The sequence below is a fragment of the Bacillus rossius genome, chromosome 1 (genome assembly GCF_032445375.1).
Source record: "Bacillus rossius redtenbacheri isolate Brsri chromosome 1, Brsri_v3, whole genome shotgun sequence".
Taxonomy (NCBI): Eukaryota; Metazoa; Arthropoda; class Insecta; order Phasmatodea; family Bacillidae; genus Bacillus; species Bacillus rossius.
The window spans coordinates 53,763,664-53,780,568 of NC_086330.1; the positions used below are offsets into that span (position 1 = coordinate 53,763,664).

At 43.3% G+C, this 16,905-nt stretch overlaps 1 long non-coding RNA gene across 1 annotated transcript; it reads right to left on the reverse strand.

Annotated features, from left to right (window-relative positions):
• Positions 1–9,698: 9,698 nt before the first annotated feature.
• Positions 9,699–14,764, reverse strand: LOC134529034 (uncharacterized). Its single transcript, XR_010074447.1, has 3 exons — positions 14,706–14,764; positions 9,880–9,981; positions 9,699–9,778 (listed from the first exon to the last, which is right to left on the reverse strand). It is a non-coding gene; the product is annotated as an uncharacterized LOC134529034 (long non-coding RNA).
• Between the last annotated feature and the right edge of the window lie 2,141 nt (positions 14,765–16,905).

The following is a 16,905-nucleotide window of genomic DNA, read 5'->3' on the forward strand; positions in this document are numbered from 1 at the left end:
GACAAAGATAAAGCTGGGAGCAAGAGTCTCAGTTTCGTATCTATCTCCAGAAACCCAGAATGAATTTATAAACTTACTGGGACAGCAAGTTCGATCCACCATCATCCGTCGTATTCAAGAAGCTAAATATTATTGCGTAATCTTCGACAGTACACCAGACATCTCCCACAATGACCAAATGAGCCAAGTTCTGCGATACGTACATATCGAAGGAGAAAAAGTCGCCGTGGTAGAATCTTTCATTGACTTCTTCGAACCAAAAGGAAAAAATGCAGAAGATCTCAGCAACGATATAATCGCGAAGATAACATCAGACGGACTGGACATACAGAATCTGAGAGGACAGGCTTATGACAATGCTGCCACAATGTCAGGGATCCACAATGGAGTTCAAGCCCGGATTAAAGCACTGAATCCGAAAGCTATATTCGTTGCATGCACAAACCACTCACTAAACTTGGCTGGGGTACACGCTGCTTCTGAATCAGTGGATTCCGTGACGTTTTTGGAACTCTGGAGAAGCTGTTTGCCTTCTTTTCCGCATCAACTGTTCGATGGAACGCTTTGGTTGCCGTCACAGGTCAAGCAGTAAAACGAGTCACTGAAACGCGCTGGAGCGCTAGACATGTAGCTGTCAAGATGCTTAAAAATAAGTTTGAGGTAGTTCTTGAGGTACTGGAACAATTAACAGATTCATCTCAAACTTCCGAAACAAGATCGGGAGCCAGTCTTCTCCTGACAGCCATGCAGTCATTTAACTTCCTAACTTTTCTTGGCTTTTGGGCTGCAGTGCTACCTGAAGTAGATGACGCACAGATTTACCTGCAGCAACGAGGACTAAGTGTGGATAAGTGTGCTCAGAAACTCTGCGCTTTGAAAACCCTCTTAGTGGAAAGTAGAGACCGTTTCGTGCAAGAAGCAATTGACTTTGCTAAGACTCTCTGCGAAAAACTCGGAATCGAACTCAAAACGAGAAGAATTCGCAGGAAAAAACGCATGCATGGCGATGAATCTTCTGAAGATGCAGCTTTGTCTCACGAACAGGAAATCCGTCGAGAGATTATCGCATCATTAGACAAGATCATTCAAGAAATGACGACTCTATTCCAGCAAATTCAAGAAATATCGGACAAGTTTGGATTTTTGATGCCAGCGAAACTTTTGGACAGCAAGTTCGGGGATCTTTCCCATGTATTAGAAGACATCGACAAGGACGAGTTTCAGATGGAGCGGAAGCATCTTCAGCAGTTTGTTGTTGTTGCCTGTTCTGAATCAGAGGAAGATATAAGTTGTAAAGGACCACTGGAGCTCCTCCAGTTCATTCAAAAACTGAATCTCGGAATTTCGGTTCCAAATATAGTCATCTTGATTCGTATATATTTGACTTTGGCGATTAGTGTTGCAAGTTGTGAAAGAAGTTTTTCAAAGTTGAAACTAATAAAAAATTACCTCAGATCTACTATGAGCTCCGCTAGACTATCAAACTTGGCTATATTGTCAATTGAACAAGAATTGGCTGTTAATGTTGATTTTGACAAAGTTATTTCTGACTTCGCTGCTCATAAGGCCCGTAGAATCCGCTTGTAAAACCGCTCATCCTATTTTAACTTCAATATAAGGTACCTCATTGCATGTGAAATTTAATTTTAAGTAAGCACCTATAGAATGGGGGCGGCAAAATAGGTCTCCCGCCCCAGGCGCCGAGATGGCACGCTACGCCACTGTTGTAGTGTCAGCTCTCCGGCCTCGCAGCGCCATCCTCGCAGAGCCAGCATTTTAGTCACGTCATTCCAGCCTCGTCGTATGTGTAACTGTGAGTAATGACAATATGACACTCTTTCTTGTCAACGTCCAGTGTCTTACGTCCCAAAAGGGACCTGTAGTGAAGCAACTGTCCGTAACGTCCGTCATTGGCGGTGACGAAGTCAAGACTAGCGAATACATCTTTAAACCGCCGTGTGACTGGACTAAGCTAGACAGATTCTCTCAACGCGAGAACCGTCGTCTAACCTATGAAGTGAACGGACTCTCGTGGAATGAAGGTGATGTGGACTATGAACAACTTACATCTGTGCTACGTGATCTCGTCGAGCCGGAAGACGACGTTGTTTACGTCCTTGGTAATGAACAGAAACGTATTGTGAGTGATTTGTGTAGTGCCAATGTAATTGACCTACGTAAACAAGGGAACTGTCCTTCCTTCAAAACACTGTTAAAGATGTACGGAAACCAAATTGAAAAGTGTGATAAATTTTATAATGGTTTCCACTGTGCACATTGTAATAGTCAGTTACTGAAGCTGTGGCTCTATGAGCATCCTTATTACTACAGTGATGTTTAATTTTTTATTCTTTATTGCAATTGTAAATAATGTTTCCAATGTCATCGACTGATGTGAGGGGTGATGGAATTATGTAAATAAAATATATATAAACCAATGTATTTATCTGTTTTCTTTTCACCTTAATTTCATTGTATTTTTTTTTTGTGATGTAAAGTCTATTAATTATACTCTTTCGGAAAAAATTAAAATATAATAATCACTATTACTGTTTCCAACAATTTTCATTCCAAACATACATTATAAAAAAAATTTCTCAAGAAAAAATAAATCAGCAAATAAAAAAAACAAGGGTATTAGTATTATAGAAATAAAACTCAAAAAAATTTTTTTACAGATATATATATATTTTTTCGTTAACATATACATTTAATTATATCCATATTTTATTTGACATGTATGCATGTGTGTAGATTCGCAGGTCTCTTCCTCTCTCGCCCAGCAGCCCACGCTCGCGCCGTCGTCTCTCTCCATCTCACCAGCTCCCCGCCCCACACCGAATCTCTCTCCATCTCAGCAACTGCTCACCTGCTAAATACTTAAACAGAATATTAGTCATTTAAACAAAAAGCTTGCATCGCAGCTCTCTGTGTTCGGAACGGGCTGGAGACCGACACCGCTAAACAGGCTGGTCGCGCACAAGCCCCTTGCCTCCATATGCAATATACGTCACATATGTAGTCAAGAACTTATGAACAACGTCTCCATTTAGCCGTGGCCCATTACAACGATGCAAGCCTACCAGAAAGAACTACCATATGATACAATGACACAAAGCACGTGCTTAAACTAGCATATGAACACATAACAACGCTGAAATAGACCAGTAACAACGATGTATCAACGCCGAAATCTTGCATGCCAACGACTGTGGAACCCAGCGACGTAACAGTCCAGCGGTGACACACAACGCCGAAATCTTGCATGTCATCGACTGAGGAAACCAGCGGCGTAACAGTCCAGCGTTGACACACAACGCCGAAATCTTGCATGCCAACGACTGTGGAACCCAGCGACGTAACAGTCCAGCGGTGACACACAACGCCGAAATCTTGCATGCCAACGACTGTGGAACCCAGCGACGTAACAGTCCAACGTTGAAACACAACGCCGAAATCTTGCATGCCAACGACTGCGGAACCCAGCGGCGTAACAGTCCAGCGATGACACCATCGACATGACACCACCGATGTAAGGAGCCCAACGTCATGACCCCATCGATGATAAGAGCCCATCGTAGTGACCCCATCATCATGACACCATCGATGTTAGGAGCCCATCGGCTTGACACCATCGGCGTAAGGAGCCCATCGATGCATAAAAAAATGCATTGGTGTAAAAAAAGCATCAGTGTAAAACGCATGAGTGTAAAACGCATCGGTGTAAAACGCATCAGTGTAAAGCGCATCAGTGTAAAACACAAGAGTGTAAAGCGCCTCAGTGTAAAACACATCAGTGTAAAACGCATGAGTGTAAAAAAACGTATCGGTGTAAAATAACGCATCAGTGTAAAAAAAAATTCTTGCATCACAAACCAACGTAGGTGCATAAAACCACCACTTCCATCCCAACCAACCAACCAAAAATGTAGCACCACAAACATCATAGGTGCATAAAACCACCACTTCCATCCCAACCAACCAACCAAGAAAATGCAGCACCACAAAAACAACGTAGGTGCATAAAACCACCACTTCCATCCCAACCAACCAACCAAGAGAGCGCAGCATCGCAAACAACGAGGATGCAAACACCACCACTTCCATCCATCCCAACCAACCAACCAAAAAACGTGGCATTGCAAACAACGAGGATGCAAAACACCACCACGGCCAACCCAACCAACCAACCAAGAGAGCGCAGCACCACAAAAACATCGTAGGTGCATAAAACCACCACTTCCAACCCAACCAACCAACCAAGAAAATGCAGCACCACAAACAACGTGGATGCATAAAACCACCACTTCCAACCCAACCAACCAACCAAAAAACGCAGCACCACAAAACAACGTAGGTGCATAAAACCAACCAACCACCATCCCAACCAACCAACCAACCAACCAAGAGAGCGCAGCACCACAAAAACATCGTAGGTGCAAAACACCACCACTTCCATCCCAACCAACCAACCAAGAAAATGCAGCACCACAAAACAACGTAGGTGCATAAAACCACCACTTCCATCCCAACCAACCAACCAAGAAAATGTAGCACCACAAAAACATCGTAGGTGCATAAAACCACCACTTCCAACCCAACCAACCAACCAAAAAACGGAGCACCACAAATTAACGTAGGTGCATAAAACCACCACTTCCAACCCAACCAACCAACCAAAAAACGGAGCATCGCAAACAACGAGGATGCAAACACCACCACTTCCAACCCAACCAACCAACCAAGAGAGCGCAGCATCGCAAACAACGAGGATGCATAAAACCACCACTTCCATCCCAACCAACCAACCAACCAAGAGAGCACAGCACCACAAATTAACGTAGGTGCATAAAACCACCACTTCCAACCCAACCAACCAACCAAATAAGCACCACGAAACAGTGTGTAGGTGCATGAACAAAACGAATCGCACCACGAAACAGTGTGGAGTGCAAGAAATCAAGGAAAAATAGCACCAGAAGACCAAAAATCTATGTGAAAAAAAAACAAACAAAAAAAAGCACCACGAAAGAGTGTGGGTGCAACATAATTACAACGAGCGGACTCAGGAAACCAACGATGAAAAATCCATCGACGAAGGAGGCTATGTACACCAAATCAACAGAGACATGGATGGCTACCAAGTGGCAAACACTAGTCCCATACTCGTACATCACGGTACAGATTCCCGTCAGGGTCTTCTTCTCGGCTACCACAGCAGAAGCCTGGGACCCCGACAGAGAATCCTGCGCGAAACGTACGAGCACAGACACCAGTTTCAACATTTCATGTTATTTGTTCAGTTCCTTTTTTCGTGGAAGGAAAAAAATTCATTTTTCCATAAATACTGCGGTATGGTTAAAATAACATTAACCATTGTATCCATATGGTAATGTGTGTATACCATCATCGCATATTATACGTTTATCATCGTGCCATGAGAGTGATATTTTATTCGAGCATTCTGTGTATAATGTCATTTGGTGCGACCGTATGGACCGGACTTGCGCACGCTTTGTTGCGTGTTCCTCCAGGACCTCGAGGAAATCTTCAAATGTAATTTTATTTTTTACCACGCACTTTTGTATTCCTTTTGCTCTCTTTGTAATCGTTTCCCCATATCTGTTTGTATATAGCTTTTCTCGGAGGCCGACAAACTCCTCCATCGTCACCCCATTGCACTCGTCCTTGAATTTGCCCACCACTTTTTTATTGGTGGGCGAGTAGCAGGGGTGACCAATGGGATACGCGCTCGTGTCAAACACGCTCATGAGCGCAGAGTCGTCGGCCAGGTCCTGGTAGAAATTGCGCGTCTTGATTTCGTAGATGAAACTGTCCGTATCCATGTACGCCAGCGAAATGTTGTCCTTATATCTTGTCTTCATCACATCATAGTGGAAATTATACATGAGCGTTTTGGACAAGTCCAGAACCGCAAACCCCGCATATATAGGGCGGTCAAGATATATTTTCTCATGTTGGAGTTTTATTAACGATAGGTCTTCGTCCAAAATGGTTCGGTCCTGGAACGCTGGCTTGGTAATAACCTTTCGGAGCCTTGCCTCGCTGCATACGAGCTCCATACGCTGCCGCTTGAATTTATTTTCCATGAGCTTGCCAAAGCAGGAGTTATTTGCCAGCTTGAAGAATTCCTTCTCGAAATCATTTGTAGCATGTTGTCTCATAATCGTATTTTTTTCAATATAGGACTTCATCCACGCACGCTGCTCAAATTGAAGTACTCTATGAATTTTCTTTATTTGCAGTCCGTGCTGGAGAGCTTGCTTCAGGTTTCTATAATGAATGATGTAATTTTCCTTATGCTCGAGAGTTGTCATTAATTTAGTTTGTCTCGAGCCGGGCGGGCACTGGCTGACGGGCAGGAACGGCAGGTCCTTATGTTCCTCGTGGAGGGCAGACGGATACTCTACATCAACTTCTAGGATGTACCCAATCCGCCCCTCGTCAGGTATCGTCATCACGTCGATATCAGCGCCCACCCACCTGAAGCTTCTGACTGGCAGCGGCAGCGACATGGCCCATCCGTAGAGATTGTTGGCGTCCAGATAGAGTATGTGCTTCGATGACTGGCTGGGATCGTGGGTGCGGGGAAGGCAGACGTTGTTGGCCTTACAGTGACGCTTCACCACTTGTGCCACCCCACCCCTGATCCCAGCCTCGATGAACATATACATATCATAATCGGTCATCAGTTCCAGCCGTACCTGCGTCTGTTTCAACATGGCGTCGAACGTGAACCCTGGGGAGCTGACGTAGTGGCTGCAGTCAAGCCCGTACGTGTCGAGACAGAGCTGACGAAAGTTCTCGAAAACGTCTGCAAGAAGCAGCACGTCCGTCTTTAAATATACGTCGCTGTAGTCGCCCAGGGTCACACAGCCGAACTTGTTCCACACTGCCTGCGCATGATGATAATCCTCTTCACTGATATGGCTGTCATTTAACATATTGTAAAAATCTTCCTTTGCAGGCAGTTGTGGCTCGTACAGTTTCTCCCAGCTGGAAACATAATCATAGGGGAATATGCCCTTTCTCGTGACGAGGGACATTTCTTCTGGTGTGAAATATTTCGAAGTCTCTTTGAATTTGTCGGCTGGCAGGTACGACGCGAGGGACGCCAAACTTCGTGCCATGAACCTGAATGTGTCAATAAACTGTACGGAGAATTTGTTGCCCAGGCTTTTCGAAAATGTTATCATTTTTTCCTGCGTGTGGGGGATTATGAATATTTCCTTGTTGTCGTAGCCCAGTTTCTTGATGATAAACTTCTCGTCGTAGCTGAGGTTGTGGAAGTACACAACAAGCTTCTTGGGCCGCCTGCGTAGAAGATTGCAGCTGTTGCAGGCGGCACCAAGGTACTTTCCACTGAAGTGGTCGTGGTCCTTGACTTTATAATTTTCCATGGTAAATACCGCATTGCAGTAGCAGCACTGTTGGGCTGCGGCGAATCTGGCATACTCTTGAGCCGTCAGCGGCGTCATGGGCAGGCTGGTCTGGTATATTTCCTTCACCTGATTCCCAATATCGACTATGTCCTCCACGAATTTTGCTTCAGCATCGGGCCCCCTGTATAGCATCGGCTCTTGTGGCAGTGAGGCGGTGAGCGTGGCTGGGATCACGCTATTGTCGACCTTTACATATATGCAATAACTGTATGCTTCATGTTTTTGATATGCATAGGTGCCTGATTGCTGGGGGTCCGGCTGGCATGATGAGATGGGTACTAGCAGGGCTTCAAAATCCGCATAAACGACGATGGGCATCTTTGTCATGTGGTGGTAATTTTTGAATTCCATGACAGGTGGCTTGCCGTTCTTGTCAGCTTTAGGCATCTCGACGCGCACGGGAGCGTGGGTGTTGCAGAACTTTCTGTGCGCGTCGAGACACTGCTGCCCTGTCAGCCCTGAATCTCGTGTCAAATCGTGATAGTACGTGAAGCATCTCTTGCAGACATGGATACCTTCTTTGTGGGCAGTGATCTGAGGCCTGACGAGTCTTGAGAAGTTCTTAATATAGCAGAAATGAGAGTTACTATCTTCGTTCGACAGAAGCAGGAGGTCGAAATGATGTTGCTTTTCCTCCTTCCCCACACGCACTGGCGCGATCTTGTCGTTCTCGTCAATGTTGTAGACGTTGACAGACACTTCTTTGTTGTTTCGCTCAAACACTTTGATTTGGTGGAGGGGGGTAGGGAACTCAAGACCTGAAAAATCAAATTTTCCTTCCAGGTCGTGGTAGCGCTTGTCCACACGTTGAGGACTCACCCCCTCCACGTACCGCGCCAGTATGGCCCACTTGAAGCATTCGTTATCTTCCAGGTTCATGGGATTTATTACTGCTTTCCTGTTCTTGATGACAGCAGGCAGATCAATGTAGGAGAAGACTCGCAGTGGTACTAACTTGTTGAAGCGGAGCTGAATTTTCTTTACTGCAGACAGAGTCCACCCCGAGCCTTTACTGACATATTCGTCCTCCTCCCTACATGTTTTCGCAATACATTCTGTTACTGCCTCTTCAATGTCGCTCTCTTCGTAGATGGGTACATTCTTCGTCTTGAACGCCCTCTTGTCTACACCTTCATCGAAGGGAGCGGGCTTGGCATAATCGCATTCAAGCCATACATTGAACTTCACTGGGCCATTTTCACGTACTTCCTGGGAAATGCGATTGATCAAGTTATTTTTCATTTCGCCCAGGTACGTGCAAATGTCTTTGGTCGCACCATTGTTGACTGCTACTAAGGTCTTTAGGTTGCGACGGAACGCAGTCTCCGCCTCAATGAACCCAGTACCGCCTGCCTCCAAGTCAACCTGAGCCTGGTCAGGCGCTTGCGCCTCCAAGTCTCGCTGTGCCTGGTCGGGCACACTCGCCACGTATTGCGGACGAGTGCTGGGGCCGGGCTGTTGCAGGCCGGAGGTCACGTCTACGCACCGTCTCTTGGGAGCCAGGCCATTGCACGTCTTGATGTGCGTCAATAGATTGTCTTTGCGGGTAAACTCGCCCTGGCATGTAGTGCATGTAAATGCAATGCGCTCAGGGTTGAATGAGCACTGGCTCTTCTCGTGGCGTCTGGCATCACGGCTATATTTGAATTGCTGCCCGCAGTGAATGCACCTCGAGCCTGTGCTGTGCTCGACGGTGCCCTCACACGTTCTCATATGGCGGGCCAAACTGTCCTTGCGGCTTATTGTCATGCCGCAGACATGACATTGGCTTGCTGTATTAAAGCCAGGATTAGCTGCGCAGATGCGCTCATGCCGTCTGGCATTACGGCTAGCGGAAAACAATTTGCCACAGTACGCACACCCATTCCCTGGTGACGGTGCACATACCTGAGATGACACAAGCTGGCAGGCTCCCGATGTCGAGGGCTGGCCGGCTGCCACGGGAACACCAGACGCGGTCCTCTTCATGATGACGATGATGAACTCTGTAACACGGTCGGAAAATTATAGCAACAAGAACATCATAATTATCACACACACAAATAAACGTGCATAAATACAACCACGAGCGCACACACACACGTGCATAAATACAACCACACACACACACAAACAAAATACATGCTCATCAATACAACCACACCTACACACAAACAAAATACACTTGCATAAAGACAGCTACACGCACGCAGAAACAACTACACACGCATAAAAATAATTAAATTCCACTTACCAGAAGAACACAGGAACGACTCTGTGTGTACTGCACGCACGCACAACGAGGAGGGCTGGAACGTCGTACAGCACACTGTAACCTGTAACATAGAAAAGAGACCACCTGGCTTAGCACTCGGAATTTTTTTTTCAAGACAGCACAAAGACACTGACGTCAAAATTTTATGTTTTATGTACTGACCGGAATCGAAGAGGAACGGTGCAGGACTCCAGAGGGCAGACAGGCGTTCTCCAAGCGGATCACACTGGGGAGTAGCTCGACGCAAGGAGAAGCACTGAATACCTGCAACACATACAATATTTTTTTACGAAATATACTACAATAGTAATTTACTCGTATTTCTTTGGTATATTTTTGTATTTAGTTGTGATTAGAAATTCTGTATTTTATTAAATATAAAAAAAAAAATCTATTTTTTTTTATGAAACAAAATATTTTTTTTTTCTATTTGATTATGAAACAAATTTATTTTTTCTATTTGATTATGATAGCAAGTGCGCGTGCATCTGTTATTTATTTTTTTGGGCCTGGCGAGGGGGCAGGCAGGCCGACTTGGGCGCCCCATGCGGCGGTGCGCGGTAACTAGCCAGACGTAAGCCGCACGGCACGGCGGAAACATCGCTCCGTGCACGGGGGGGCCAGGGAGCGTGGGGGGTCGGTAGGGTCCACACGCGGCGAGTATGAGGGGGGGGGGGGGGACAGTCCGTCCAGGAGGAGGGAGGGGAGCGCACCATTGGTGGGGGCTGAAGCAGGGAGGGGGGAGGGCACGCTCTGCGCGCGCTGCCCGTTGGTAGGACACGGGTGTGCACGGCATCCATCTTGTTTCGAGCTAAGTCGTTCATGCATGAATAATAACTAACATGTATGCCAGGGGAGAAAACTATTATTACAAGATGAAATATACTGCAACTGATGGCACTAATAATTTCGACTGAAAAAAATTGTAATAATCACAACTGTAAAATATTACTACTGAACCTAACGCAGGCTCTAAACAGTTCCACTCGCACACATCATCTAAACAGTACCAATCTTAGACGTGAAAAATACACTCGAAAAAATTACGGGACGGAAATTGTATTAATTTCTTAAAATTTTTTGGAAAACAGACGGTTACTACTCCTCGTGCGTACGCCTTGCTTCTTTCTTTATTATTATTGTTTCTACGCTCTCTCTGCCGGCCGGCTGCCCGGGGAGCCGGCGCACAGTGGGAGATTTGCCCGAAAACGTGGTCAAAAATACAAAAACGAATGTTATGTCATACAAACTTCATTTTAGGGGTTTTCGAGGTCGCTGATTACGAATTTAATGTTAAAATCAATTAGTTAATGGCCGTTCATCTAATAGAGGCTAAAATAACAAAAAATACATATAATTTGTAGTCTATAATATGCATATTAAATGTTTGTAATTTTATTGAAAATTGCTCATCATGGTAAATAACATTTTGTATGTAACATATATTTCATTCCCATTTATTGTTTCAGTCAGTGGAACAAGTGATTCAATTTGCTGCTCGATATAGTTTTTTTCTCTTACAATGCATTCAGTGTTTTCATGGAGAAACTGCAGTCTGATTGGCCTACAAAACCTGGGAGATGAAGGCCTCGGATTCTTCCATATAAAAATTTCGTCCCGAGATTTCAGTTCAGAAGAAACAAGTTGCAATGGTACAAAAGACGTTAAGAACACATTTGCATCCGAATCAGAATCGTTGTTGAATCTTTGCTTGTACTCACTGTGTCCCGAGCTCCCATCACATTCCCATTTACAAATTAAACTTAATGCACGCACATCGTCGGGATGTAAACTTTGTATCACTTTTTCTTGGACTAGTAAAATACGTTGACAGGTGTGATCTAACAGACTTTGAAACTTCACTTCTGCACTTTTCTCAGTAACTATGATACTCGTACGCGGTGCACAACACCTCGATTTCGCTTCCCTTACTGCTTCATAACTGGGATACAATTTGCAGTTGTGTTTTCGCGCTGTTGATCTAATTACACTGTATTGATGCCTACTCAATTAGCTTCAACCATTGTAGACAAAGCCTCATCTGCAGATATTGTCTTCTCGACTTGCATACTATATAACGGTTCAGATATTTCGAAGCTCTTGTTGGTGTAGTTGTGGTTATGTCTTTTACTATGTTGGCAGCATCTATATTACCAGACGAACGAAGGCTCATCTGAGTGGCATAAGACAACATCGACATGTCTACATTTTTACGTAGTTGCTCTGTTCTCCTTCGTTTCGTTCGTTCACTACTTGAACAAAATTCCACGGAAGGGCATCCACGTTTCTTTGCCGACTCTCCAGAACTGGGATTACTTACCGGAATACAAATGTTCTTGCTGAGCCATGCTTGATTTTTATTCAGAAAATAGTCAATGTTTCTTGAAGATTCTTTCCATTAAGTGTTTAGCTTAGAAAAAAAAGTGGACAAAGCAGGCCTTTGCACTCGCAGGTATTGTTATAATGCAACCCCGTTTCTCGGACAACACTTTCTGTAGGTGTTCCAGACAAGTTCTTTTATCTGAAGTTAAGAAGCCCTTCAGCATCAAGTATATGTCAGTTATTCTTCTCCTAATCCTAAAATGAAAATTTTGCATGACTGCAATGCAATGGCACTTATTAAAATCATTGGGCGGGTAAAAAAGATTCAGATCAGGGAAAGAGGGAAATTGGTTTGCAGTAATGGAGTCCTTTCTTGGGTTATTTTCTGTATGAATAGAGTAACATAGATTAAAAACAATTTGGAATATTAAAAACATAATATTCACAAATTATTAATACCATTTTGTTGAATATAATTACAATAGTGTAATAAAATGCACTGATATTTTTATGCCATTCTGTTATAGTGAAAAAAGAAAATACCAAAGAAATAGTCAACAAAATTCTAACATAATTAAGATGTCAAAAATTGTTCATTACGTTGTGTTGTTTTTGGTGAATTCGTTTACAAGTTCTTTGTTCAGTGCTCATTTGCGTTCGCAACAGTAGACCTTTAGGAATAATGTCTTATTCGCGGGATTCATTCTTGGTTATTGTCGATCCGGAATTTCTTGAGGGGGGAAATGTAACTGACTTGGCCTTAGAAGAGCTAGTTTTCTCGGAGTGCTTCCCATTTCACTGTTGTATTCCATTCATGCTTCGATTCTACCCCAAATCACAGTCACTGGCACTGAAGACCTAGGCTGAATAATTTCGCTCAAATTTCTCAATTGTTGCCATTTATTCCATCCCATCATTCCATACAGTCTCATGAACTAATTTAGGAAGTTTCTTCATCTCATTATATAACAATCATTGAATTGTAAAACAACACAAGACATAAACTTAATAAATTCCTTATGGGTTTGTGTGTACCCACCCATCATTATATGGTTATTTTACAGCTGGAAAATCCAAAACCATTGTCCTTCTTAGTGAACAACTTTGAAGGACTTTAGATTTGTTTCTTACCAGTAGTAAAAAATTCCGTATCAATAAAAAATCGCACTTTACCAACACTACATGTGGTTTTCATCAAAGATTTCTGAAAGGCTACACCACCACTAGTAAACTTCTCCAGACTTTAACAGACATCGATGAAGACGATGTCGAGAATGAACTGACAATTAGTGAAGCTTATGAAGGAATAAGAAAAAAGGCATCTGGTATTAGACGGGCTATGCACATTGTCGACAATGATGGGTCGGCTTAGACCCGCCATAGCCTCAGGGAGTCGCCACCAGTGCAGCAATGAAGGAAAAAATATCGTACACAAAGGGTAGCACATATTAGCAGCTAGTTATTGTAAATTCGTATTACTAAAACAATAAACTAAACGCTCTATTTCGAAAGAAAGGTGCATAATGTGGCATACCCAACTAAAAGCCTCGATGTAATATGATAAAACTAAATTTTCATTATGTTCACAAAGTAGCTTTAGAAAATAAAACAAAAAAACATTACAGCTTTATATATAACAACATAAGGCAGCGATATAGACGCCATAACTCCAGGAATTGCATCCATTTTTCAGAACTCAAAAATATCAATTTTTACGGCCACGACATTCACTTTAGTACAGCATGGAATTATCTTCGACATAGTTAGGTCCGCCCAACGCACTCAACCCTCACTTGTCAACTGCCGTGTAACCTCAGGATATGGGAATTTCTCATTGCCATATCTGGTTTCCCATGCAGGGATGATCTAACATTACTATCACATCGCCAGTTTAGTCGAGATTTTAAGTTCGCAATTTTCATTTTGACCACGTTTTCGGGCAAATCTCCCACTGTGCGGCGGGCGGTTCGTCAGCCGTGCGCGCTCGCTCGAGTGTTATCACCACGTCACGTACTAGCTAGCTCAGCAGCGGCCTTCACCCAGTGGCCAGCTGTTAGGCTTGCTGACTGAGCGAAGGACGCAGCGAAGGCATACACACACGCGAAACAGTAATGTTAAAATAAAAAAAAAATTACAGTTCAAAACAATTTCAAAGTTAATATTTACGAAAAAATTTCAAAGTTGAAAATGTTCGGAAAAAATTTCAAAGTTAAAATTTATTTCGGAAAAATTTCAAAGTTAAAATTTACGAAAAAATTTCAAAGTTAAAAACGTTCGGAAAAATTTCAAAGTTGAAAACGTTCGGAAAAATTTCAAAGTTAAAAACGTTTGAAAAAATTTTCAAGGTTGAAAACGTTCGGAAAAATGTCAAAGTTAAAATTTACGAAAAAATTTCAAAGTTAAAAACGTTCGGAAAAATTTCAAAGTTAAAATTTACGAAAAAATTTCAAAGTTAAAAACGTTCGGAAAAATTTCAAAGTTGAAAACGTTCGGAAAAATTTCAAAGTTAAAATTAACGAAAAAATTTCAAAGTTGAAAACGTTCGGAAAAATGTCAAAGTTAAAATTTACGAAAAAATTTCAAAGTTAAAATTTACGAAAAAATTTCAAAGTTAAAATTTACGTCAAAATTTTCAAAGTTAAGATTTACGGAGAAGTTGTACTTACCAAGCTGCTGGAGTTGTAGAGACGGGAAGTAAAGCTGGAGAACTCGAACGCGATCATACGACGACGGCGGCAAGACCAAACGTGAAGCCCCCGACGTCTCACACGGCAATTTATAGGTAAATTCCCCCCCTTGGTCACAGGCTCAAGCCAATCAGGTTCCGCGAAAACTGCAGCATGGTCAGCACTATTTTTGAATTAATGGGAGGGATGAGGGAAAAGTGGGAGGAGCGAATGTTGCGGGAATCAGGAGGGGGCAGGAAATGTTGACTGTTTGGTGGGGGGGATACTCACTAGCCAATCAGAATCATTCAGCTCCTGGCAGCTGGAAGAGTTGACACGTGAATCGACATGCTCCAGACGAAATAATTACCAACTTATTGAAAATTTATATATTATGACACTTTATAGATTAGGTTATTTTCATCACTTTCATATTTAAATAATTTACTGAAAAATATCATTTGTTTTTAATTGTATGATTACTTTTTCAACAGCAAATTATTATTTTTTAAACGGAAGGGGAAATAAAAAGTCATAACAATAGTTTTTAATTTTTTTTATTACTTCAAAACATCTAGCAAGGCAGAGAGTACAGAACACAGGGCGGTACGAATGGTTTTTACAGAATCAAATTCGTAACAGTCCGTGGCATTATCACTGTAGATGTGTGGCGTATCGACGCTCAATCCACGTTTCTTGATGCTTCGGCGACGTGTTGCCGGTTCGAGTCTGGGAGAGGGCCGACGGCGAGTCCTAGTCTTGAGTTTAGGTCTGGACAGGTCGCTGCGCTTCGTAGCGACGAGTTTGGACAGGTCGCTGCGCTTCGAAACCTCGTGTTTGGACTGCTCACTGCAGCCCGGGGTGCCAGGGTCGATACCGCTACAGTCTTCTGACGTGCAGTCGGATGCGTGTAGAGTTGTACCGAGAATTTCTTCCTTGGTGCATGGAAGAACGGATGTTGGTCTGAGGTTAAACACGACGCATTTTTCCGCCCCGCAACAGTTTATTTGTTGTTGTGATGGCTCATAACTGCGTGGCGAATGGACCATTAGGAAATGCAAGACTCCGCCGTAACATATTTCCGTATATATGCGTAAGTTTTCTTCTTCGTCCAGGAAACTGTATTCAATACAGCTGTGGTCTGGTTTTCGCACTCAGGTACTCGGTTTCCGGCTGGAATGGCGTCATCGTGTCCGAACGTCAACTGATTGATAGTGCTCAATTTTCGAGCTATTTGTACTAAAATTACAATTCAGGTGTGACAATATTTGAAAAAAAAAATCGGGTTTGCCAATATTTAAAAAAAAGTTATTCGCACTGCTGCGCGTGCCATTTCTGCATTAGCCGCGAGTTTGTGCAGGCACAGACACGTTCAAACTTGTCGTTTGGATGCTTGGCTTCGTACATTGAACAGAGTTTGCGCAGGGAAGGACAGCCGTAGTCGGTCTGTATATCTACGATTTCAGCTGCTCCGACGTCACACAGTTCTCGTAGCCATTTCTTCTGTTCAGGTCCGGCGACGTAGATTATTTCGTTTTGCAGTAGTAAGTCTTGAAGTGTGTTTTTGACTTGATGGTACGGAATTTTTCCTTCGTCCCACTCTAGTCCGTGATAATATTTACATAGCCATTCGTTCGAGCATTTACTTTTTTCGTCTAGTAGTTTCCAAGGATACGGGGGGCGGAAGCTGCGGGTTCGAGTCCGGCCGTCGTGAGTGACGCCAATTTCCTTGAGCACGAATCCGTTTTGGCTCTGGAACCCCTGCATGTTACAGTACATCTTGAGACCAACTGATGATGGGATGGTACATGCAGACGTATTTATATCTAGTTCAATATTTTCACGAGACCTGAAAACGCGTCGTAATTAATTACTCTGTCGTGTAGGATTAGACAGAACGCCGTTGTGAGTGGCGGTACGTCATCTTTCGTGGAAATTTCTAATCGGCAATCAATCATAGAACTGCGAATCGATTCGTCTTGTTTGCTCACGTCAAATACGATTAGCGGAGCCATGGTTTTGTAGGTGTCTGGACTCAGGATCGGGTGCGATTCTCGTCCATGGTACGAAGATTGGAACTGCGTGTACATGTGATACGGCAAGGAAATACCGCCGTTTTCAAAATCAATGTTCATGTCCACGTACGGGTAACTTTCGCTGTTTAAAAATAATTTTACATTTTCCATAAAACAGTGGTCAA